At 35.6% G+C, this 25,308-nt stretch overlaps 1 long non-coding RNA gene across 1 annotated transcript in view; it reads left to right on the top strand.

Annotated features, from left to right (window-relative positions):
• The window catches only part of LOC145168684 (uncharacterized), a 1,711-nt gene extending 688 nt beyond the window's left edge, over nucleotides 1-1,023 (top strand). The window contains exons 2-4 of the long non-coding RNA XR_013742004.1: nucleotides 1-87; nucleotides 168-218; nucleotides 760-1,023. The exon at nucleotides 1-87 is cut by the window's left edge and continues 282 nt beyond it. This is a non-coding gene — a long non-coding RNA (uncharacterized LOC145168684). The remainder of the gene's footprint in view (nucleotides 88-167; nucleotides 219-759) is intronic.
• Nucleotides 1,024-25,308: the final 24,285 nt, after the last annotated feature.

Below are 25,308 nucleotides of genomic sequence, written 5' to 3'. Positions count from 1 at the left end.
TTTTGCCATCTGTGGTGTGAATAAGGTTCTTTGCAGCTAAGCATTGGAAAACATGGAATGAGTTTATTTGTTACAATGATACCATAGGTTTGTTTGCTTCTCGTTTTTTTTTTGTTTTAATATTTCGGGTTTTGTTGTTTTGACTTGTGCTTTGTGTTATGTTGCAGAAAGATGCAAAGATTCTTGCTAGAAATGCTACAAACAATACACAGTTTGAGGTGTGTATTTTTTTAGTGCTTAAAGTGCATTTCATTTTGTGACAGTGATGAGTTATTTATATCTATTTTGATTTGGGCTTTTATAATTTTAGATTTGGTTTTGGTTGGTGAAATTTACAAGTACATTGCTATATAGGATAAAAGTACAATTTGAGTTAACATGTAATTCAACAAATGATTTGGCTTATTTTATGAATTGAATTGATTTGTATTTAAGTTACTTCTATCTTTTGGCGGTTGTAAAATAGTTACTTACATTTACAAAAAACAATTTTTTTTTAAATTTCTAAATACTTCTATTAACTATTATTTTTATTTGTCAAGTAAAAATAATATGAAAATGATACATGTTATGGCTTAAAAAGTTAAGTAGCTTGTTGATAATATTGATTAAATTGATAATAAACAAAAGTAGGTTGCTATTATGGTTAAAAGTTAAGTGTATTGCTATAAGTATTATAAACAAAAATACATTGTTATAATAAACTAAAGTACATTGCTATTATTGTTTAAGTATTGAATTGTGTTACCATTTTTTTAGGTTGATAGGTTACGTGCACAAGTTTCTATCATGGAACAACAACAACAACAACAAATGAAAGAACAAATGGAAATTGTTATGAGGATGATGAATATGTCTGCAAATCAACCCCGTGCTCCCCCCGATAATCCACCTGAGGACAATTGATAAGTATTTTTGAACAATTGAATTTGTAAACACTTGGTATTGTTTATTTTGTTAATTAGTGCTTACTTTTGTATTATATTTTGGACAATAGAATGAAATGTGTCAAACTTGGTATTAGGGACGTTTTTTGGTGTATTTAATTTGGTATTTGGGACAAATGTGAATTGAATGTGGTATTTGACAAAAAATTGGAAAATTAAAATTTTTTTTTATTATAAATAAAAGGAAGTTAGCTACGGAATAGCTACGGATTTCCGTAGCTATTTAGTTCCGTAGCTATTTTGATCCGTAGCTATTCCGTAGCTATTTAGTTCCGTAGCTATTCCGTAGCTATTCAATTCCGTAGCTATTCTGCAGGAAATCCGTAGTTATTCCGTAGCGATTCCGTAGCTATAATTTTCCCACGGGCCATTATGCTACAGACATTTTTCCGTAGCAATTCCGTAGCAATCCGCTTATAGTTACAGATTGTGCTGTAGTTATTGCATCAGTTTTCTAGTAGTGAAAAACTATCTATTTTTAGTTTGAATTTGTTGAGCGTTGAATCTACAACTTTCTATAAAAACTTATTCTAAAAGAAAATGATAGACTTGCATACCTCACAAACTTTGCGACCAAGTGTTATATATAAAAGGATATATACGTCAACAGATGGTTACATAAATTTATCACAGTGAAGAAAAACTAAAAGAGCTCTTTAGATTTATATAAGCTTAGTATCATCAAATACCTTATATTTTAGGTTTTTTTAAATTATAAATATTACTTTTATCCTAAAAAAAAAATTTGTATTTTTTCATTTTTTTCGATTTGACCATTTTATCATGTTTATATCTTTAGGTTTTAGACATTTGTTTCTGGAAAACCTTCAAATTTGTACTTTTTTCCGAAACAAAATCTTCATATTTGACATTTTTTTTTGGACAAAGAAAAATTCAGGGTTTTTTTTTTTCGGAAAAGAAGATTTTTATGGAAACAAAGTTGAGGATTTTCTGAAAAAATTGTCAAAAATTGGAAGATTATTACAGTAAAAGGATTAAATCAAAATGAATAAAAAATGGCAAATTCTTTTATAAAAGAATCGAGATTTAATCCGGAAAAAAAAAAAAAACTCAAAATATACATTATATTATATTTATGTTATATATATTTAAGGTATTGATATATTTATCAAAGATATATTTTATTATGATACTAAAAAATCTGTGGAAGATATGAGGCCAATGTTTGTTTCATGAAACCCCGTGCGGGGTTGTGTGCATGTTGCAAATGGCTGCCGCCACTCTCGTTTTCATTATTGACTACGCAAAATTAAGGCCAAGATTGACCTTTTGGCTTCCCACAACACTTTTTGTTGTGAATAACACACAAACAGATAAGACCGTAATCTGCTACTTCATCGGGATGATACTGCTCTATCGCACCCTTTTCTTTACATGACGTATATATAACTCCCACAAAACTAGGAGCTACGTACTATGATGCAAACTGACCATTAATTTCACAGCACAAAACATTTCTTATAAGAAATAAAGAAAACCTTTTATCAAAGTTTCGTTTACATGAGTATGTGTATGAACTAAACAAGATCCGTATGTCTACATGTTTCCTAAAAGACTATAAGTGTATAGCATCATAAAAGAAGAGAAAAAAAAAACTAGTATGTTTCAGAGTATATATATATGTATATCAACTAGTTATATCACAAGTAACTGCAGCTCTCAGAAAGGTTGGAGTGGAGATCCTGGCTAAAGGAATTGGTTAGCCATTCGGCCATGATCTCAAGAGCTAAGAAGCCATAACAGCTCATCATCTCATACAATTTCTTCAAGTAAACTATGTGCTTTTGGATGTCTTCATGGACACCAGAGATTGGGGTTCTACAAAGTGGGCAGTTTGAATGGTCTTTTAACCATGCTTCAACGCACTCAACATGAAACCCATGTCTACACCTTTCTAACGTTGCAAAACTTTCTCCCAACACTACCTCAGACAAGCACACGATGCAGTCAACTCGAGAGCTACCAACACCAAGCTCCTTCACCACGATGCTGCTGGTGGTGTTTTGGTGGTCGTGGGTGTTTAGCACCTTGTCTAACCAAGTCTTGATGGGCGTCGTTATGGAGTCCACAAGTCTTGCTATCATAATCATCATCATCATCATCTTGATGAACAAGTTGTAGGCGGAAAGAAAGAAATGGATGCGACGTCTTTTTTGGTTTGGTTGCAAAAGTGGATTCTTGGCCTAATTTATAGTCCCTGTTGCCTGATATATGACAAAAGATAAAAGATAAGAATTAAATAGATTGGTTATGTATCTATTTAGAAGGAAAGAACGCTTTTAATAAGGCGTGCTACATCTTCTTTCCAAATATGCTGAATGGCGCGCAGTAGGCCATGTTGAAGAATAATTAAATATTGCCCTTTAAAGTGATGCTTGTTTTCTTTGAATTTAAGCAAGTTAATCCATTATTAAAGTTATGTATACTTTGTGAGCAGCTAATTAATAGGGTATTTAATTTAGTTTTGAATATTATGAAATGACTTACGAGCCCAACGAACTTTTCAAACCGTTTAAAAAACTTCAATCATTTTTTGTCTGTTCATGAAAACCCAACGAATTTAACCTTTTGTCTAAAAATAGCTCAACTGAGTTATACTTTTGTTCAATTCTATGGAAGTCAAAGAAGAGAAACAGATGCCGTGCCTTATTACTATATCGGAAAAATGACTTGTAAGACTAACGAAGTTTTCAAGTCGTTCAAAAAACTTCAATCATGTTTTGTCTGTTCAAAAAAGTCCAACGAACATAACCTTTTGAACATACAAAACATGATTGAGTTTTTTTGAAGGCTTTGGAAACTTCGTTGGACTTTTTTAAACAAAAGGTTAAGTTCGTTGAGTTTTCTTGAACAAACAAAACCTGAAGGTTTTTGAACATTTTAAAAACTTTGTTGGTATTGTAAGACATTTTCCCTACTTAAAAAAATAAAAGCACTTGGTTTGTTGTGGATGAAAGATGATAACAGAAGTGATCAAGTTGCTGCTCCACGTGAAAGAAAACGAAATTAACTAACCAACAAGAGTGGACCATATGTAATTAAATACATATATATTTTATATTAAATCATCCATAGTTAAACGAACACGATGGCTTTTGATTTTTCACATGTCTTTCACGAGTCCATCATGGTTTTCCATACAACCTTTGTTTCAACCACTAATTTAATATATATCGTTTAGTCATCGTGTCAATGATATGAAATCGACAAGGGTGAAGCGAACAAAGTAGAGCGAGGTATATGATTCCAGTTATACGTCGGCGTGTTTAATTGGATGACCGTGTGGACTCGGAAGGATTAGATTTAAGCAAAGAAAGTGGGGAAGGCTTGATCACGCGGGATATTTTTAGTTCACACATTGCTAGTCAAATAATTGTATGACTAGCAAAGGGCCTTTGGTGTGAGTTTTTTTTTTTTTTTTTTTTTTTTTTAAAACTAGGGTGGTTTTTAAATCAAACTGTAGATATAGGTTTGTTTGAAAACCTTTGTAGAAATAGGTTGGTTTTTAAAATAGGTCCACCATCTTTAACAATCTAACTTCCTAACTCTTATTTCTAAGGTTTCTAACTAACAAATTACATTTCTAACCTTCATATGGTATAATTTTCGTCCTTCAAAATTTATCTACTTTTTATTTACTTTTTTATTATTGAAAACACCAAATTTTATCCTTGTTATTAATTACAGTTAATTAATTTATTTAAAGTATATAATTATAATTTATATAGTATTTTTAACAAATTAAATAATAAAATATATCTCATCAATAACTTGGAATCAACAATGTTAATAAAAGATTAATTAAAACATTAGAAACCATGTGAAATGTCTTAAATTAATGTTTGAAATGTGTTTAATTTATAGTGCAAAATGTACGAAATATATTCATTATGATATAACTTGTTAAAAATATAACAAATGACACAAAAACACTATGTTATCATTTTTTCGATTTTGAAACTATATTTATAAAAAAAATTGAACATCACATTTTTCGATTTTCTTCGATATTGACATTTTCATTTTTGTTTAATGACACAAAAGAGACGTCACTTTCTCCTTTTTCGGCTATGACATCATATTATCCAATTTTTGTTTTAAATACATTTTTTAATTTATTTTATTATTTTGGCGATTTTGACATCGTATTTTCCAAATCATCAGGGCATCCACAATGGGGGTTTAATATGAGTTGAATAGATGATAATTAGGATTGAATAGAGGTTGAATGGAGTGTGGATGATGACATGAAGGATTGTTGAATGGAAGAGTTGTATGATCATTGAGTGGTTGAATGAAATTAATCTTTTTCTTTTTCAATTGTATTTCAAACCAAATATATATGTAATCATATTTTCATATTATTATTTTTAATTAAACCACAAATAAAATTAACCATACTTTTTTATATTATATTATTTAGGTTTCATGTTTTTAGGTTTCGTGTTTTTTAATTAATATATTTTTAGGTATTAAATGTTTTAAGTTTCATTATTTTTAAATAATGTATTTTTAAGTATTGCATTTTTTTTAACTATTATATCTTCTATTTTTAAATTTATAATTATGTTTAAAAATATAATGATGATGATGTGGAAATCCATTAAACTTTGTTGGGTTTAATAGAGTGTGCATGTTAACGAGTAAATTTGAATAAAAAGTGAAATGTTGGTGTGTCAGTGATATGACAATCCATTAAACTCTATAGAGTTCAATGGACTGTGGATGTCCTCATGAGAGGTCTCGATGAAATGGTCAATAATTAAGAAAATTAGAAAATACGATATCAAATTTAAAACAAAAAATAATGCAATGTCAAAATCGAAAAAATAAAAACATATTGCCTTTTGTGTCATTTTCCCAAAAAAAATTATACATAAATTGTAGTATTTGCTAAATATATAATTACACTTTATGTATTTTTTTTTTAACAATTTAGATCATTAAATATATTTCATCAATAAATTCAAATAGATATCACTATTGAATATATTAAAATGTTACAAAATTACACAATCAAATAAAATAAAATAACAGTACAAAATAAACGTCAACTTTAACTAAAGACTATATTATAAGAATTGTAAGGGTAGGTTTTTTCATTATGATTTAGTTTGAAATGTGAGAAAATCTTTATTCCGACATGTTCGAAATGTATAGTCTAAAGTGTCTGAAATACATTTCTAAAGTCTGAAACGTCTGAAGTGTCGAAAATTTATAGCCGGAAATGTCCAAAATATATATTCGTAAGGTAGTTAATGTGGTTTTAATTAGTATTGTAATTTAAAGCTTACTTCTTATGATAATGTACAGTTTTAATTGATCTTTTATTCAATAGTGGTATGTATTTGAAATGTATTTTATGATTTAGTTTGTTAAAAAGTAATACATAAATTATAATTATATATTTTAAATAAAGTAAACTATTCATGATGTATAATAGAGGTACAATTGGAGTTTTATATAGAGTAAATTACACGAATGGTCCCTATGGTTTAGGGTAATTTGCATATTTGGTCTCTAATTTATTTTTTTAACTCGAAAGGTCTTTACTGTTTGTTTTTGTTATGAGTTTGGTCTCTGTCTTACCTAAAAACCTATTTTGGCCTTGATTTTTTTAATTTATTTAAATAAACACACCCCAACCCCACCCCTCTCACCTTACCTTACCTACCCCACTATTTTTTACTATTTAAATAATAGTTTTTTTTAGGTAAAACAGTGATCAAGTGTGTTACAAAAATAAACAGTAGGGACAAAAACAAACAGTATGACTTAAAACAGTATGGACCAAGCGCATGACAAAAACAAATAGTATGGACTTTCTGAGTTAAAAAAATAAGTTAGGAACTAAGTACGCAAATTACCCCAAACCATAGGGACCATTCGTGTAATTTACTCTTTTATATATTAAAAGAAGTAAACGAAGAGTAAGATAAAGTTTGAAGGGCTGAAGTTGTAAAATGTAAGGGTTGAAAATTCAAATACATATCAATTGTTAGTTAGATTGTCGTAAATAGGAGTTATAAGTGTTAGAACTGTGGGCCCCTTTAAAAACTAACCTATTTCTATAGAGGTTTTTCAAACAAACCTATTTCTATCAACTACTTCAAAAAGCAATTTATTTTTATAAAAAAAAAACTCTCTTTGTTTCGGGGTAATGAGTTACTCTTTCAAATGAGATGTTAGAGTTCAAGTCTTAAGAGACATAGATGCTATTTAAGAATATATTAGCTAGTTTTTTTTTCCAAAAAAAATAAATTATATGTTTCCGATTTCTCTCTCTTTATCCATCATATTAATCTTTCTCTTCATTTAGAAAATTGCATCGCTGCTCTTCATCATTTTTGGTTTCTAATGTTCCTCCGTTGTGATCGTCATTTTTTCGTGCGTTCTCTTCTCAACTTTGTCGGAGTAAGGACTAGCGACGGTGGCCAAAACTCATAACCTTAGGAAGAATACCATTGTAACACCCGTAAAATTCAAGTCAATTTAAAACTTTTTAAACAATTCAAAACTCATTAGTCATTACAAAATGTTTTCAAAATAGTTTAATATCAGAGTATCCCAGAATCAAAGTCATAAAAAGTGAGGAGCTATACGATCACGCCTTTGCCTTGCCACAATCCCCTGATGTACCTGAAACAATAAACTGAAACTGTAAGTCTGAAAGCTTAGTGAGTTACCCCCAAAATACCGATACACATACAGTCCACATAACGATATCATCAATATCATAACATAACAAACTGAACAACATGTAACGGGTCCACAACTTTACAGACTGGATTACCCCTGGGCCCACAGTGTGAGTCTGGATTGCCTACCGGGCCCACAACTCACATCTGGATTGCCACCGAGCCCACAGTACGAGTCTCCCTTAGCCCGTAACTGGAATGCTCCCGAGCCCACAGTACGAGTCTCCCTTAGCCCGTAACTGGAATGCTCATAGGGTTTGTTGGCTACCGCACGGAGCAATACAACCTCAACCTATCCCACATAACATATAACATATAACATAACTACTGAGCATGCAATAATCATATAACATCACAGGTAGTCCTACATGTCTACCTAACTGGCATCATCACTAGTATGCAATACTAACTCATACTCAACATCTAACACTGCTAGGATAACATATCCAATGGGCCGGCCTTGGTGCCTTAGACCCCTTACTATAGTGAGGATAACTCACCTGGCACTGCTGAAGTCCCGCTGATACCACTCCAGCTGCTGGTTGACAGATTCCCGAACTGTCAACATCAAACAACACCCAATTAATAATTGGGTTACAAGCCCAAGGTCCAACTCACACTACAAAAGCCCAAAAGTCAATAATGGGCCAAAGCCCAACATATGGCCCAACTTTCCAAATTGGGCCCAAGTCCTTACATGGGCCTTATCCTAAAGCCCATCTAATTACTTTGGTCCATTAACTTGTTCTTGGATGGCCCACCTATAGTCCAATCGCCAAAGCCCAATAGGAAGGCCCAATTTAAATCTCGAGTGAGATTAGGGCTTTCACATGAAATGATGATTAGGGTTAAGTGTTTCTTACTTAACCCATTAAGGACTTAATACATTAAGGACTTAATCCATTAAGTCCATTATTGTCTTAAGCTAGTTGCCAATGATTATTAATTATTATTTTAGGTTTAATAATTAATTCTCGTGTGTGTCCCAAACGATTCCCACGATTAGGGTTTTATGCCTTTAGGGTTTTCCCAAACCCTAACTAGGGTTTCCTAACCCAATACTAGCCCATTAGTCCATTGGTTGGGCTTTTAGGTCACATTGGGCCTTATTGGCCCATTAGGGTTCCATTGGGCCCACTAGGGTTTCTTTGGGCCCATTAGGGTTCCATTGGGCCCACTAGGGTTTCTTAGGGCCCATTAGGGTTCCATTGGGCCCACTAGGGTTTCTTTGGGCCCATTAGGGTTCCATTGGGCCCACTAGGGTTTCTTAGGGCCCATTAAGGTTCCATTGGTCCCACTAGGGTTTCTTTGGGCCCATTAGGGTTTCATTGATCCCTCATTGTCCAGACATCCCCCAAACGAGGACCAAACACAAACAAAGCACACCGCCACCCGGCACGGCGGCCGGTGGCGGCAACCACCACCCTACGGTGGTGGTTTAGACTTTTCTTTCATTATTCATATTTTGTTACAATTTACAATAGTATCTAAATAACACACACACAAAATAATACACACAGCAACACACACAGCCTCCATGGCAGTCCTTGAGGCGGCAGCCACCATGGCCGACGGCCATGGTGGTTTTTCCTTGACTTTTCTCCGGTAGCAGCAACCCGAGATACCCAAGCTTGCGAGACACGCTGAAACACACACACACACACCCATTACACGCACACACGCCCCTATTGCTCGGAAAATAAGCCCAACACCCACTGAGGTGGGTGGCGAAGGCGGCAGCAGCTTGCTCGTTCCCAACAATCGTGGTTGGCTTCGGATCCTCAAGGTTGAACGACGGTAGCGGCGAATTGAAACAGCTGAGTGGTTTGGTGGTCGACGAAGGGAATCAGACGTCATGATGGCGAAGCAGCGGCGCCATCGGCCAGCTGTAGTGAAACTGGACGAGGCTGGTGGCTTGGGATCTCAACCGGAGTGGCGGCAGCCAGTAGTTCTTGAGGTGGCAGAATTAAGAAAGAGAGAGAGAAGAGCAGCGGACCCTCAGTGGTCGCTGTCGCGATTTGCCTATCGAAATACATGGTGGCAGCGCCAAAGTTGGAGGAGGAGAGTGAAGGAGGCGGCGGCTGAAGAAGCTCTCACATGGTGGTGGCGGCTGGGGAAAATGGGAGGCATAAGGTGGGTTGCGGCTGATGTAAAAGAGTTAGGTTTAGGGTTACCGGTGATGCTTTGTGTTATATACCCGACTTATGAAACCTTGCCCCATAATGACAAGTTTAGCCCCTCTCTTCCTCATTTGTTTCAAACTAAATCCATATTTTACACTTCTAACCCTGCCTCCTGAAACCCTTTACAAATCAAGTCCAAAATGTTACCAATCAACCCCTCCTCTAAAAAATCTTCTCATCTTAGGTCCAGAACTTACTCTTTAGTCCCTACTTCCATAAATCCTTACAAATTAAGTCCCCAAAATTATACTTTAATCCCTGGAGATTCAATTCTTGTCATTTGGCTTCCTGAAACGAACACCCCACTAATTATTATTACATTTTGGGCTCAAATAATATAAAATAATAATAATAATTACTTCCTGGGGTTCCTGATTTATTATTTAATTACTCTACTTAAAACGGGATGTTACAACTCTCCCCCACTTAAATTTGATTTCGTCCTCGAAATCGTTTCTTATCATTCCTTACACGCCAAACAACTTGAACTACTTGACTACAACCCCGAGCAGGACTCTAGCCTCTCCAAGGCAACCATATCCAACCCTCGCAGGGTTCTAAAATCAGAAAAGTAAACGAATCTCTTACCATATGATCACATTTACACAATCCGAAATTTGGAGTCTCGGAATGGTCTGGCTCCCTGATAGACTGCCCACACTGGATCATTGTTGTTGTATTTATGACCCTTATCTCCCAACTAGCTACCCAACTGCTACAAACCTGGGGTTCCCGCCTGAAAATAAAATCACAAATCCCACACTGCTACCTATAATCCTCTTCTTGACAAGAGATCAGGTACTCCTTCAAGAGAAATTCATCTTGATCATCAATTCCTATAATAACTGGCTCATAAGCCCGAACACTCATACCTGGTCCAATCAGCCTCGAGCTGGAATACCAGGCATGCCTACGACGGGTCCAGTCATCCTCGAGATAGAATACCCTCGTAACTTACGCATGTTTGGCCCAATCAACCCTCGGGTTGGAATACCAACACGTCATGTCCAATCAATCATAGGGTCCGGTCATCCTCGGGATGGAATACCCGAGATCAGAATACCACTATGTACGAAACTCGGGTCTAAACTCATAACCTGAAGTTCAAGAACCTACCCTTGTATTTCTCACAAAATCTTTTGATTCCTCCTGGCCGATTACGGCTCGCCCGGATCTCAACAACATGTCTATTCCGAAAGCGCTCAAACAGAAGAAATAAACTACTAAGATCACTAGGCCCACAGCCTATGACTGGAATACCCCTACAAGGCCTTCAGCATAGGTCTGGATTGCCTCTGAGCCCACAGCATGAGTCTGGTATGCCCTACCTGGCCCTCAGCTCATGACTGGAATGCTCCTGATAAACTATCAACCTTATCCAAAAGAAAGGCCTAACCAACGTTCTTCACAACACCAACCTGTGCTACCATGTTGAAATCCCACTATGCACGATCCACCTATAAAACAAGTTGCTTATCCAAGCAAAATCCTGCAACCCTTGGTCGCACTTGACCCCCGCATAGATTGATAGACGAACTTTAGATCCAACTTGCAGACTATAACCCAGACCTGATCACACGTACATCGAACCAACTCTAATGTCACCTTAAATATCCACCGATACACACGAATAATCACTACCATGCGCACAATTGAGAATCCCTATCTCCATACTTACTCGCCATACTGCCCATACTCGATCGAGACTGATCCGATACTACCAACACCAAAACGAGTCCAAGAAAACTTCCACAATTGTTCTTAAGGTTACCGAAATCCGAGTCCGATATGAATCAAAAGTATATTCCATTATTAAGGGGAAACATACCCCAAAGACTTAGGAAATATAAGCACACTGCACAAGGAAATTGGTGTGGCATTCCTAGCTTCTCAACTGTCTTCTCTTGAATTCCTTCAGAGAATTTCCCGCTTCCGGGGAGGTTTACTGATTAACGCCTGCCCGACCCTTTTTGAGATCGCAATCTGAACAGCAACAGACAAAACTTTCAATAGCTGACGTTCATCCTGAGAATTCCTAATTCTGTTATCAAGTACCGAGATGAGGTGATTCACCCGTTGGGGAGTTTTACCAAACTCTCAACTCACACAACCTCAAACCAAACAGCCACTTGGGTTGTCTTCCTCTCTGACAATGATGCGAAACTTATTCCATTTTCAAAACCGCTCCTGTTTCTGAATCTCAGGACAATTCTCCCCCACTTAGAATACTAACCACACCCACTAGTTTGAAATCCGACATAATCAGGCCGACAGTCCCTAATGCTTGAATGATCCCACACCCACATCTTGAAGTTCAAGGATAGATGATCTACTAATACTTCAGCAACAAGCTATTTCCCTTGGCGCTCTCATACGCCAACCAATAACAATTTCTATCACCATTGAATTCTGACAATGTCGAATAACCATCCTATGGGACCCTGTCCGCAGACCTCCCACATTATACCCTTCTTCCTAAAGTTTTCCAACAAATCTCATGCCCTCTGCTCTAGAGTTAACATCATTTAGGGTCTCGCGCCCTGGCTCACTCACCAGCTCGATCATCCACAACTAAACTGCAGTAGCTGAAGCAACCTCTGCCCTATACCGGGTTACAAACTACTCCCAAGACAGTCTCTAATTCCAAGAGTGTAATAGATTGTACAATTAACCTTATCGTCTGATTCAAGAGATCCAATGCGAACCGGACCTCACAATCTACTTACGCCACATTGATGAACCAATGAATCGAGTATTGAATTAATCAGAGTATGAATTCAAGTATGAATGCAAGATTGAACACCAGATGTAAATATGATCTTGTTTCAGCTTGATTTACGCTTTCGAATGTTTACAGAGAAAATAGACAGGTCTGTAAAAACTCTTATCTAACTCTAGTAAATAACCCCTATTTATAGGGAACCGAAAAGCGTACAAAAAAATATACTAAGGCATTGACTCTAAAGCTTCGAATAAAAGCGCCCTAGTAAAATACATTACAAAACATTCGAAGAGTACAAAATATATTTCGACTAATTACAACAATTCGACCCTTACAATCTCCCCCTTTGTAATCATAGTCGAAGTCTTCAATTTGTAAGAAGTGTGATGGAATACAGTAACACTCTTCGAATCTCCGTGTACCAGGAGATAATCTTCTTCAGCTCTTTCTTGTCTCCTTCATTGTTCTTCTTGCAATGATTCATATGAACAAACAAGTTCGTATATTGAGATGTTGAATATCTCTCTACTTCACTTGCTTGGAATAAGAACCGTTTAGCTTTTCCAGCTTTGTCTTTTCCTGCGAAGACCATGTAAGCAACTCTAAGCTTGAATTCATCTGGTTCAGTGTTTTGAAGGAATGAAAATGATTTGTCTTTTAGAAGTAATGCAACTTGTATAAGATCATACAAGTTCATCAATGGAAAATCAGCAACAGTGAATTCGCAAATATTTCCATTTGCCCTGGCAACCACATACTTAACATTCTGGACTGTGTTTTCGAAAATCACATCCTTTTTCATACTTATGACCTTCTTGATTTTTATTAAAGACCAAAATTCCTCAGGGGCTTTTCCAAGAACAGCATGAAAACGAATTTTCATGTGTGTACCTTCATCCTTATTTTTAAAATTCCCTTCTGCTTTGAACTGAGGCATGATAAACATCATTTCGTTTATGGGAAAATCCAGCTGGCTTGCATCAGTATTCGTCACCAAATAACTCTGCTTTGGTTTCTTCTCGAATGTATACATGTGATTAAAAGCAACCTTGGCCTCAATTGTTTCGTAATTATAGTGTTTAGCTGGATCACCTTTATCCATTCCCTTCAGATCACTAGCACGCTGAGTCATAATGCTTTGAATAATCCTCAGTTTTTCAAGTTCAGCTTCTGCTTCAGCCTTCTTTTCCTCTTTCGACTTTTCCACTACAATTGATTTCCCTTTATCTTTCAAGGCTGGATTGACAATTGTCTCTTTTGGATTCGAACCACTCCCACCAGTTTCTGAAGATTTACCAATAACAATCCCTTTCGAAATTGGTCTTGCAATTGGCATTGTTGTTACAACAGTTGAAGTAACCAGTTCAGCAGAAACTATTACTGGTTTTGTTGTTGGGATTTTTGAAGAAAAAACTTTTCCCACAACTTTCGCATCCTCACCACTAGCCTTCGATTCAGTAGTTTTTCTTTCTCCCCCTTGCACCCCTGTGAAAACAGGCGGGGCATTTGTTGTTGGAAGAAGGCTTGATATGCGAAAGAGAGGAGCAAGTTGCTTATTGAGAATGGCTTCGAATTGGATAAACTTCTGGGATAAAAATTCAGGAGTAATCAATGGAGAAGAAACCGGCTAAATCTCTTTTAACTCCTTAAGCAACTTAAGCACTTCCTCAAAGCTTGCACTTTCGGATGTTGAAAGTTGAGTTATTTGAGGACTCAAACTTTCATACAATTTAACAAATCGTGAGATTGCATCACAAATGATATCAACCTTTTGATTTAAGGATGCATAATCTTGTTGAACAGTGACAATTTCTTTTTGCATATCTTCACGAAGTTCGTGAATCTGCAAATTTACATCCTCCCTGACCTTCTTCACTTCTTGCACAAAAAGAACATGCCTTTCCTTTGCGACATTCTTCAAATTTTTCACATCACTGGTAAACATTGAATTTTGAGATTTGATCCGAAGTTCATTATTTTGATCATTATAATCAACCTTCTCCAGAATTCGAGACTCAGAGTCAGTAATCATTCCAGATACTTTACTAACCACTCTGGCTTCGAGCATTTTCAACAGTGAATCAACCTCCAAACTAGAAACAGATGAACCACCCCTAGATCTGCTTGAGATTGAATTATTGAATTCAATTTCTGATTCAGAATTTTGAACTGCTTCATGGTCATCATCATACGATCGGGAAACTGTTCTTCTTCTTCATGAAATTCCAATTCATCAAACATACCACCAAACCCCTCATTATCAGTCTCTGTCTCCATAAAAACGGTTTCTTGAACAGGTGAAGTTGGTTTGGGTGGCTCAGTAGATTGTGAAGAAAAAATAGAAGTAAAGGGTTGATCAAGAATGTGTTCGAATGTTGGGGAATCTGTGGTTGAAGTAAGAGGAGTAGTGGATAATGGTAAATAAACAATACTTTCAAAAGAAGCAGAAGAAACGTGACCTTGAGCTTCATTTTTCGAACCACCTTCACCCATATCGACATTTGCATCCGTATCAGATACGTGTGCAGGGATGCCTGAAGTTCGAACCGCCTCAAAAACTGATTTGGCAATCGAATCTTCGGGTGGTATGACGACTGTCTTCTCAGGAGTGGAACTTTCTGTGAGATGAGTGAACTCTGGGGTTTCTGGAATTCTTTCATCATCATCTTCTGTTGACTCAGTAGAAATCACGAGTTTTCGAGTCTTCTTCTTCTTCTTCTTTGACAAACGTTTGGCCATATCCTCAGCCCTTCGTTTCTTGGACACCGGAGAAATAGGTGCTGGCACTTCTCGAATTAACACACCTTGATGAGTGATTTGAGGTTTTCGAACCACTTTGTGTGTAGGAGACTTGCTTTTGTGAGTGGACTTCATTTTGATTCTTCGAAACATTCCAGTCTTCGAAGGAATGATTACATTCTCTTGTGATTCTTCAAGAATGGGCTCAATCACTTGAGTCTCAGCAACAGATACTTCAACGGTTTCAGGTTTCTTCTTTGGAGATTTCGAAGATTTTGACTCAGTTTCATTCTTCTTCGTCTTCTTGGATTTCGTATCATCTCTATCCAAGAGTATGCTAGTCTCGATTGAAGAATCAACAGTCTTCAAATATGCCACCAAGACAAAGTTCGAAGGATCAACTCTTTTAAGCATAGCATCTGGAATACGAGCAACTGATGGAAAAACTTCAGCATTATCTGTGACATCCTTCGGATAGTGGTATGATTGAAAAACTGCTTTGTCTTCATCATTGGGTACCAAAAACCCTTCCTTATTGTAAAAGTATTGCAAAATCAAACTCCAGTATCTTGCACACGAAATACCATGAATAGCATTCGTGTGTTATACACCTTTTTGAAATTCCTTCCACAACTGTGTAGAATAATCTACTTGAAGATCATAATAAATGCCAACAACCATGGCATAAACCTCCATTCTTCCTTTATCAAGACCAGCAGATCTCCCAGTCAAACATCGTAGAAAAATACCAAATAAGAAATTCCATAGGCGTGGAAGACCAGACTTCTTAAAATCACTAATCTTGGACAATGGTGGCTGATATCCCATTTCATTAAACATGTGAACGATTTGTGGAAAAGTAAATGAAACATATGGAGGCGAATTTAGAATATCAAGAATTTGGCAGAAGAGTTTCTTGGATAGCCTGACCTTTTTGTCGTTCACCAGATGAAAAGTAATCGTACCAGATGCTTTGTTGTAAGTAGCAGTAGATCTTGCTTGAGATAGCCAGGACAGTGGAACAGAGAATGAATTGAACATTATCGTAGACAAAACAGAGTTCTTCAAAGCAACGATTAACATCTTCAATTCTTCCGGGTATTGAGAAACATCACCCTCCAAGTAATAGTTTGTTGCTTGAATCTTCATTATTGGTAATGAAGAGGCATCTTCAGTGGTATGAGAATCAACATGAGTAGAAGTCGCCATTGTTAGGGTTTGAAGATAATAATGAACAGAGAATTTGTGAAATTTGCTTTTTGATCGCGTAAACTGACAATGAACCCTTGAATCCCCTTTTATATGTAACCCTGAAGTTTGAATTTGAAACAGGATGTGTATTTAATGATATCCGACGTGGCACCTTGAAAGTCGGACCATTACTGCGGAAAAGTAGCCATGCGTCAAAAAGTAGCTGTCACATCACCTTGAAAACCGGACAGAATACCATACGTCATTTATAAACAGCCTGTGTTGTTATCCCCAAGAGTATTGTAACCGTCAGAACCCTTCAAATGGAAGCAAGGCTCTTTCACTTTTGGGATGAAAAGCGAAGTCATACGCCAGAAGTTTGAAATCATCAGCCTGAGTTGGTATTACTCAGAGCCTCAAGGATTTCGTGAGTGCAGTGTTCCAAAGAATATAGACGAGAAACAAAAATAAGAAAAATATGGGATATTGTGATGTCAAACCATTGACACAAAAGCAGATAAAATCCTGGACAAAGATTACTTCATTAATCATTAAGAGAAATGATCAATAGCTTGTGTGGGTTCCGGTGAATTACAATCGAATACTTGTTGACAAGTATCGAAGGGCTTCTTTTATAATGCTGCGTGGGTAGTTCAAAAATTTCGTTACATGTCATCCTAAACATAAGGTGAGAAATTGTAACAGAAATTGCTTGTTTGACCAGTGTAGTCAGTGACAAGTTGGCTTTGATAAATTTTGAAATGACAAGGACATTCGAATGAAACTCACACGGAAATCATATTCAAGAAAACATTTGTGTGCTGGATCTTGTTGGGTAACAAACATCGTGGGTTTCGAATGTTTGATCAAGACCACTCATTCGAAATGAATATGATTTGGAGTTTCGAATTTTGATACAGAAACAAAAGTTTCGTGAAAATCTGGAACTTAGTTCCCCGTCAATTCCTTAAAAAGGTAATGAAAATTGAGTTTCACTTTCATCACGGTCTCATGATGTCAGATCATAAACACATATTTTTGATATGTCTAAGTCTCGATGGGTTTGATCAGAGACCTCTCGGACATATGTCTTCGAGTGTGATCGTGTAAGAACTTTATGGATGAAAAAGATTGGTGTAAGACACGAAAAGTACCTCTGTTATGTTTGGACCAAACAGTAAACTCTTAACTCATTTTGAGAAGAGTCAGGTAGCTCAGAGACTAATGTGAATATAAGCCTGATTGGGAAGAAATTTTCGTATGAAATATTTCATTAAGGCTTTCGTACACACACATTGAGTCATTGGAGGCTTTGGACAACATGCAGCAGCATGCTTCTAGGGACAACTTAACTAGTTCAAATGATGAAAAATTTATCGATTCATACGAAAAATGTACCTGAACCTAGAACTGCAAGCATAAGCCACTCTGTGTCTTCAAGATTATCTGCAACAAAATACTAAAAAAAAATAAGAATCAAAATATTTTTGTTGTTTTGAGTTTTCGAAAATAAAGACAGAACAAACGAAAATCTTTTTGTATTTTTGAATTTTCGAAAACAAATGACAAAACAAACGAAAATCTTTTTGGATTTTTGAATTTTCGAAAATTAAATGACAAAACAAACGAAAATCTTTTTGGATTTTTGAATTTTCGAAAACTAAATGACAAAACAAACGAAAATCTTTTTGGATTTTTGAATTTTCGAAAATTAAATGACAAACAAACGAAAATCTTTTTGGATTTTTGAATTTTTGAAAATGAAACAGTACTTGTTGCAAAAATGCGAAATTTTATCATCCCCTTATAAGTGACAAATGTACGAATTCGAAGGGGTCGAAGCGTTGACTATGAACAGTAACCTCTGAATGAACCCTTAAAATAAGTGACAAATTTACGAATCTGAAGGGGTCGAAGCGTTGACTATGAACAGTAACCTCTGAATGTTGATGGATATTGCTTTGTCTTTCATTCAGCGCCTCTGAATCAGTCCTTATCATGCATCATTCTTCTTTTTCGCATGAAACAGAATTTCCATCAATCATTCCAAGTCCCTCTATAATTCTCACAAGAGATTTTTCATCTAAAGGTTTCGTGAAAATATCAGCTAACTGATCAGTTGTTTTCACGAAATGTACTTCAATATTCCCATCCTCCACGTGATCCTTGATGAAATGATAACGAAGTGCTATATGTTTAGTCTTCGAATGCTGCACAGGATTATGACAAATTCTTATTGCACTTTGAGAATCACAATATAATGGAATCTTTTTCATATTTATTGCATAATCACGCAATTGACTTTGGATCCATATTATTTGTGAAGTGCAAGCAGCAACAGCCACATATTCTGCTTCAGCTGTTGAAATTGATACACATGTTTGCTTTTTCGACTGCCAGCTCACCAATTTGCCATCAAGAAATTGACATCCACCACTTGTGCTCTTTCGATCAAGATTACAACCACCCAGGTCTGCATCCGAATATGCTTGTACAAAGAACCCAGTGTTCGAAGGATACCACAATCCTAACGAAATTGTTCCTTTAAGATAACGAAATATATTCTTCACAGCAGTGAGATGTGGTTCTCGTGGATTTGACTGATACCTAGCACAATTACATACAGAAAACATGATATCAGGTCTACTTGCTGTAAGATAAAGTAATGAACCAATCATGCTCCTGTAAAGAGTTAGGTCAACTGCAGGTTTATCTAACGAAGGTGTCAACTTTATGCCAGTTGCCATTGGAACTCGTAACTTTGTGCTATTCGTCAATCCAAACTTTTCAAGCAGATTCTTCGTATATTTCTCCTGATTAATAAAAATCCCTTCTCTGTTTTGACGATTATTCAAACCAAGAAAATTATTGATTTTTCCCATCATGCTCATTTCGAACTTACTTTTCATCAAATCTTCGAATTCTCTAGATAAAGCAGGGTCAGTTGAGCCAAAAATAATATCATCAACATAAATTTGAACAAGCATTAGATGATTCCCAACTTTCTTTCGAAATAATGTGGGATCAACAGACCCTTGTTTAAATTTAGATTGTTTCAAAAATAAAGTAAGAGTTGCATACCATGCTCGTGGTGCTTGTTTCAAACCATAAACTGCCTTATCTAAAATATAAACATGATTTGGAAATTCTTCGTTAATAAAACTTGGGGGCTGTTCCACGTAAACAGTTTCTTTAAGCTCTCCATTTAGAAATGCACACTTCACGTCCATTTGATAAACATCAAAATCTTTGTGAGCTGCATAAGCCAGAAATATACGAACCGCCTCGAGTCTTGCGACAGGGGCAAAAGTTTCTTCATAGTCGATTCCTTCTTGTTGTGAATAACCTTTAACAACAAGTCTGGCTTTGTTTCGAACAATATTTCCATTATTGTCGGTTTTATTTTTGAAAATCCATTTTAACCCGACAATCGAAACATTTTCAGATTTAGGAATTAATCTCCAAACCTTGTTTCGTTCAAATTCAGACAATTCAGATTGCACTGCAACAACCCAATCTGAGTGTTCCATTGCAATCTTAACTGTTTTTGGTTCAATTTTAGATATAAAAACACTGAACATACAAAATTCTTGATGAGTATTCAATACCTCATTCTTTGCGCGAATTTGAGCTCTTGTTAAAACTCCCTCTTGTGGATTCCCAATTACTTGATCCTTCGGATGATCTCTTGTCCACTTTTCCATTGGCGGATATGCTGGATCAAATTCCAAAGGTGCATCTTCGTATATATCTTCATTTTCTGAACCTGCAATTGAACAAACATCATCTAAATCATCATTATTCTCAATGTTTTCTAAATGCTCCCCCTCAACATTATGCTCCCACTCAACATTAGCATTCACTCTTCCATTCTCCCCCTCGAAAGAATGCTCTTCCTCAACTAGAATATTCGAATCCAATTGCTCCCCCTCCACTGGATTGTTTTAGATACTTTCGCTTTTCTCTGGAGAAGTTGATGTTGAATCATCAGTAAGCTTTGTGAGTTCAAAGATATGATTATCATTTGCATGTATTTCAGCATTAACAGCATGATCTGAAATTCCAAAAATTAAATCATAATCAACATCTAATTTTTGTGAAGATTCAGATTCATCTTATGTTTTTGTCAGAATAGGATGATTTTCAAACTGTGATGTTGTTTGTTTAATGTAGTAATCATCAAATGTAAGATTAAAAGTTTCTTCAATTCTTTGTGTTCTTTTGTTCAACACACGATATGCGACTGAATTATGCGAATATCCCAAGAAAATCCCTTCATCTGTTTTAGCTTGAAATTTCGTAAGATTATCCTTGAGATTCATAATGAAGCATCTGCATCCGAAAACATGAAAAAATGTGACGTTAGGTTTTTGATTGTTGAGAATTTCATATGGAGTAATGTTAAAACGGCGATGAATGAAAGATCTGTTTTGAGTAAAACATGCGGTGGATACGGCTTCAGCCCAAAGGTATTGTGGAAGATTCGCATATGCCAACATAGTCCTTGCCGCTTCGCATAGAGACCTATTTCTTCGTTCAACAACACCATTTTGTTGTGGTGTGTATGGAGATGAAAAATTATGCGAAATTCCTTTGTCCACCAAAAATGAATCAAGAACATTGTTCTTAAATTCAGTTCCATGATCACTCTTAATTTTTCGAACAATCTTCTTCAATGTTGTTTCCATCTTTTTGATAAAGTCAATCATGATTTGTGCAACTTTGGATTTAAGCCTGAGAAAATAAACCCACATAAATGTGGAAAAATCATCAACAATAACTAAAATGTACCGTTTCTTGTTGAGAGTTGAAACAGTCGAAGGACCACACAAATCAATATGTAAAAGCTCCAGAGGTGCGACAATTTTCGAATCTATTGTAATTGGATGACCTTGTTTATGTTGCTTGCCAACTTCACAAGCTGCACATAAAGAATCATTGTCAAATTTAAGTACAGGTAAACCTCTTACCAGATCTTGTACCACAAGCTTATTGATGTTTCGAAAATTGAGATGAGAAAGTCTTCGATGCCATAACCAACTTAAGTCTGCTGTTGCTTTCGAAAGAAGACATATAGCAGGTTTCCCTACTATCGGATTGATATCCAAAGTGAACATGTCACCTTTCCTTTTGGATTTTAGTAACACTTCTTTTGTGTTGACATTCGAAATAACACTTCCTTCTTCGTTAAAAAGAACTTGATTGCCAGTTCCCACAACAAGTTGAGAAACACTTATCAAGTTATGTTGAAGACCTTCAACATACGCCACACGATTCACTGTGAATTGTCCATTCGTGATCTTCCCATATCATTTGACTTGACATTTTTTATTGTTCCCAAACTTCACTACTCCAGCATTTTTGAGACTTCGAAAATCACGTAAATTCTCCTTCTTCCCAGTCATGTGACGAGAGCAACCACTATCGATGTACCACTTGTTATCATATTGCTCGTCACATAGTACCTACATTCAATGGAAAAATTTAGGTACCCAAGGCTTTTTGTGTCCTTGGAAATTAGATTTCAATTTCGAATGCAATGAAGAACTTTTAACCCAATCACAAACTTTTGTTTTGAGACTATCAATTAAGTTTACATCTTCATTTAAAGGAACCGAAACATAAGTTTTTGATGGTTTCGAATGTTCACTGACATTACCCTTCGAATTCTGAGTTTGTGAATGAACATTCTTTGCTTTTATTACTGGTTTCCAAGCTTTGACTGAAATGTTCGAATCCTTAGACGATGAACTGCCATTTGATGAATTATTCATATACTTTTCATATGCTTCGTGAATTTGCTCCTTTGAAAATGTATTTGACTGATACATCTTTCCTTTGCCTTCAAGCCAATGATCAATGTTCTTCCTTGACATTATTCCTTTTTCTCGTGAAGTTTTCATAGTTTCTTTCTTCGTTTGATTTGGAAAATTTGGCTTTTTAGGAACAAAATCAACTTTTGGATTTGTTATAAAAGATTTAGCATATGAAGTATCAACTGTTGATTTAAAATGTTGACGTTGAAAGAATTTTTGATTTGGATTTGAGTTATTTGAAAATTTTCTTGGTATATTAGTTTTTGAAACTTTCGAAAACCTTGGTTGATTATTCACTTCAGACTTTGAATGATTTGATTGAGATAAATGTTGAGGTTTTGTTGAAAAACATGAATTTTTAGCTTTGAAAACATTTTTGGGTGATTGTGATTCAGATACCTTTTGAGACTCAACATTTTGCCAAAATATTTTCTTTCTTGCTTGTCTTTTTGAAATGTTGTTTTCCTTCGAAAATTTGTCAATTTGATCTTTGAATTCCTTGGAGTTTAATTTGACAAATTTTTCACATTCCTTTTCAACTTGTTTTGAATTCTCTTTTTCAATTTTTGATTTTTCAACCCATTTTATTTGTGGTTTTTGACGTTGGAAAACATACGAATTCTTTGTTAAGTTGTTTTCAACTGTGCTTTGATTTGCGAAAAAGCCTTCATCAGTTGTTTTTGAATTATCCTCTTCAACTAACTTCTTTAATTCTGGTTTGATTTTCTCAACATTTCCAGTAGTTACGAAAACTTGATTTGGAAAAATGACATCATCTGTACATTTGAAATTTGGATAAACCACTATATTCGTTTCAAGATAGTGTTCACTTTTTTCATTCATCACTTTTTCGAACTTTTGTGTATCACCATACACCTGATCAACCACTATTCGTGGATTTTCTTCTTCCTTTGAAGATTTCTTTTCCTTCGAAATTTTCTCTTCATCTTCATCATCACTATCATCAGTTTGACTATCTTTGATATCCACGAAGTTCACATCACTAACTTTCGAAGTTGAGGGTATATCAGTTTCATTTTCAACCATCAAATCCTTAATTTTTTCTTTCCCTTTAGATGTTGATGCAACATTAATAACAGGCAACTGAGAACAATCAACATCTTCAAGTTCACTAATTTCACTAATATTGTCAGAATTATCTTCAATATCAGCAAAATTAGATTGAGAATCAGATGTTGAATTCTCAGTCTTTTTCAAAATTTGAATTTGTTCTGTTTTAGTCAAAGTATCATTCACGATGTTAACTAATTCATTTGCATCAAGACATTCATCAATTTTGACAATTCCATATTTATATCTATCATCAGGAACTTTGTCAAAATCAGCTATTATTTGCTCACAATCATATGAAATATTATCTACCTTAGCTCTTTCGAATGCTTGAAAAGGTAGTAATTTTCTATGTTGCTCTTTACTTATGTCACTTGAATGATGTAAATCAATTAATTTGCCATAAAGTCTTTTCGCAAAATTACAGTAAATGTTTCTTTGTGCTAGCAAAAGTTTGACATCACTCGTTAAAGTATCTCTATCACACATAATGTTTGTAATTTGTAATTCCAAACATTCAATTTTGCTTATTTTCAAGTCTAATCACTTTTTGGTCTCTAACAACTCCATGGACAATTTGTTGGCCTCATTACTAGCATACACAACAACTGAATCAAAATAAGTAACCGTTTCATCAAAAGATATTAGTTCAGAATCATAAGCATGAGTAGGAATATTAAAAGATTCGAGAATTTTACGTACCTTTGTTGTCATTGGAGATTTGTCAGCCGCTTTGGATACGAAGCATCATCCCCTCACTTCGAATTCCTCATCATCTGAGTCCTCCTCCATTTTCGCATACAACGCTCCATGTGTCGGATTTCGCATTTCTTCATCATCTGATCCAGATGACCAGATTTGATAAGTTCCATCTTCATCCTCATGCTCACCCTTTGCAACCAATGACAAATTCTTTGCTTTAGCACGAACCACCTCAAGCTTCTCTGCATAGTATGCCTCGTCTTTGACTTTATTCTTTCTCTCATCCTTCTTTCGAAGCATACAGTCATTTGCAAGATGATTCGCACCGTTGCAATAATGACAATCTATTCCAGCATCACCTTTCAGCTTCTTCTCACCCTTTCCTTCAGCTATCTTCGAATCTTGCTTCTCAACTTTCTTTTTCTCCTCAACAACATTTTTACTCACAGAACTTCCTTTCACCTCAGCAAGCTTAGTCTTCGAATTCACCATTTTCAGCTTCTTTCTCCGAAATCTTTGACAAAAGAGCTAATGGACCTCCCAAATTCAGCTTCGATTCCTCAGCAATTTCATTTACCTCAATTTCGTGTGTTTTCAACAGATTGTACAAATCATTGAGAGTTGTTGTATCAAAACTTTGTTGATTCTTCACCATCATACTCACACTTCTCCACTCTTTTCGAAGCCCCATTACAAAGATGAGATTGAATTCCATTGAAGTCCTGGTAATTCCATAGCGATTGCAACGATAGATTAACTCGTTCAGACGATCATAGTAAACTTCAATTGTTTCTCCTTCTTTTTGTTTGAAATCTTTCAGTTCAACCAAACACTGTTTGACTGAATTGATTTTTGTTTTCTCACTTCCTTGACACTTATCTTTTAGATTGTTCCATACCTCCTTTGCAGTTGTACAACTTCTAACGTAATTGTACACAACTGGAGGTAAAGCACCTCGCAGTTCCCTCATACACCTCTTCGCCAGTTTCTTCAGACGATCAGATTGATTATCAACTCCAGAATTTGTAGAAGATGATCCAATTGGTTGAACATTCACTGGAACATTGACATTTCCAGTGATACATGACCATAATTCTTCATCCAGACCATTCAGATAATCCTGCATATGATCAGCCCACTGATCATAGTATTCAGGGATTAGCATTGGAATTTTGGTTGATGAACCTAACAGATGAGAAAACGAGGTCATCGAATTGA

This window comes from Lactuca virosa, chromosome 4 (genome assembly GCF_052849685.1).
Source record: "Lactuca virosa cultivar CGN04683 chromosome 4, Lactuca_virosa_CGN04683_v6, whole genome shotgun sequence".
Lineage (NCBI taxonomy): Eukaryota > Viridiplantae > Streptophyta > Magnoliopsida > Asterales > Asteraceae > Lactuca > Lactuca virosa.
Note: the sequence above shows the minus strand (reverse complement) of the source record. Positions and strands in the feature narration are given on the sequence as shown.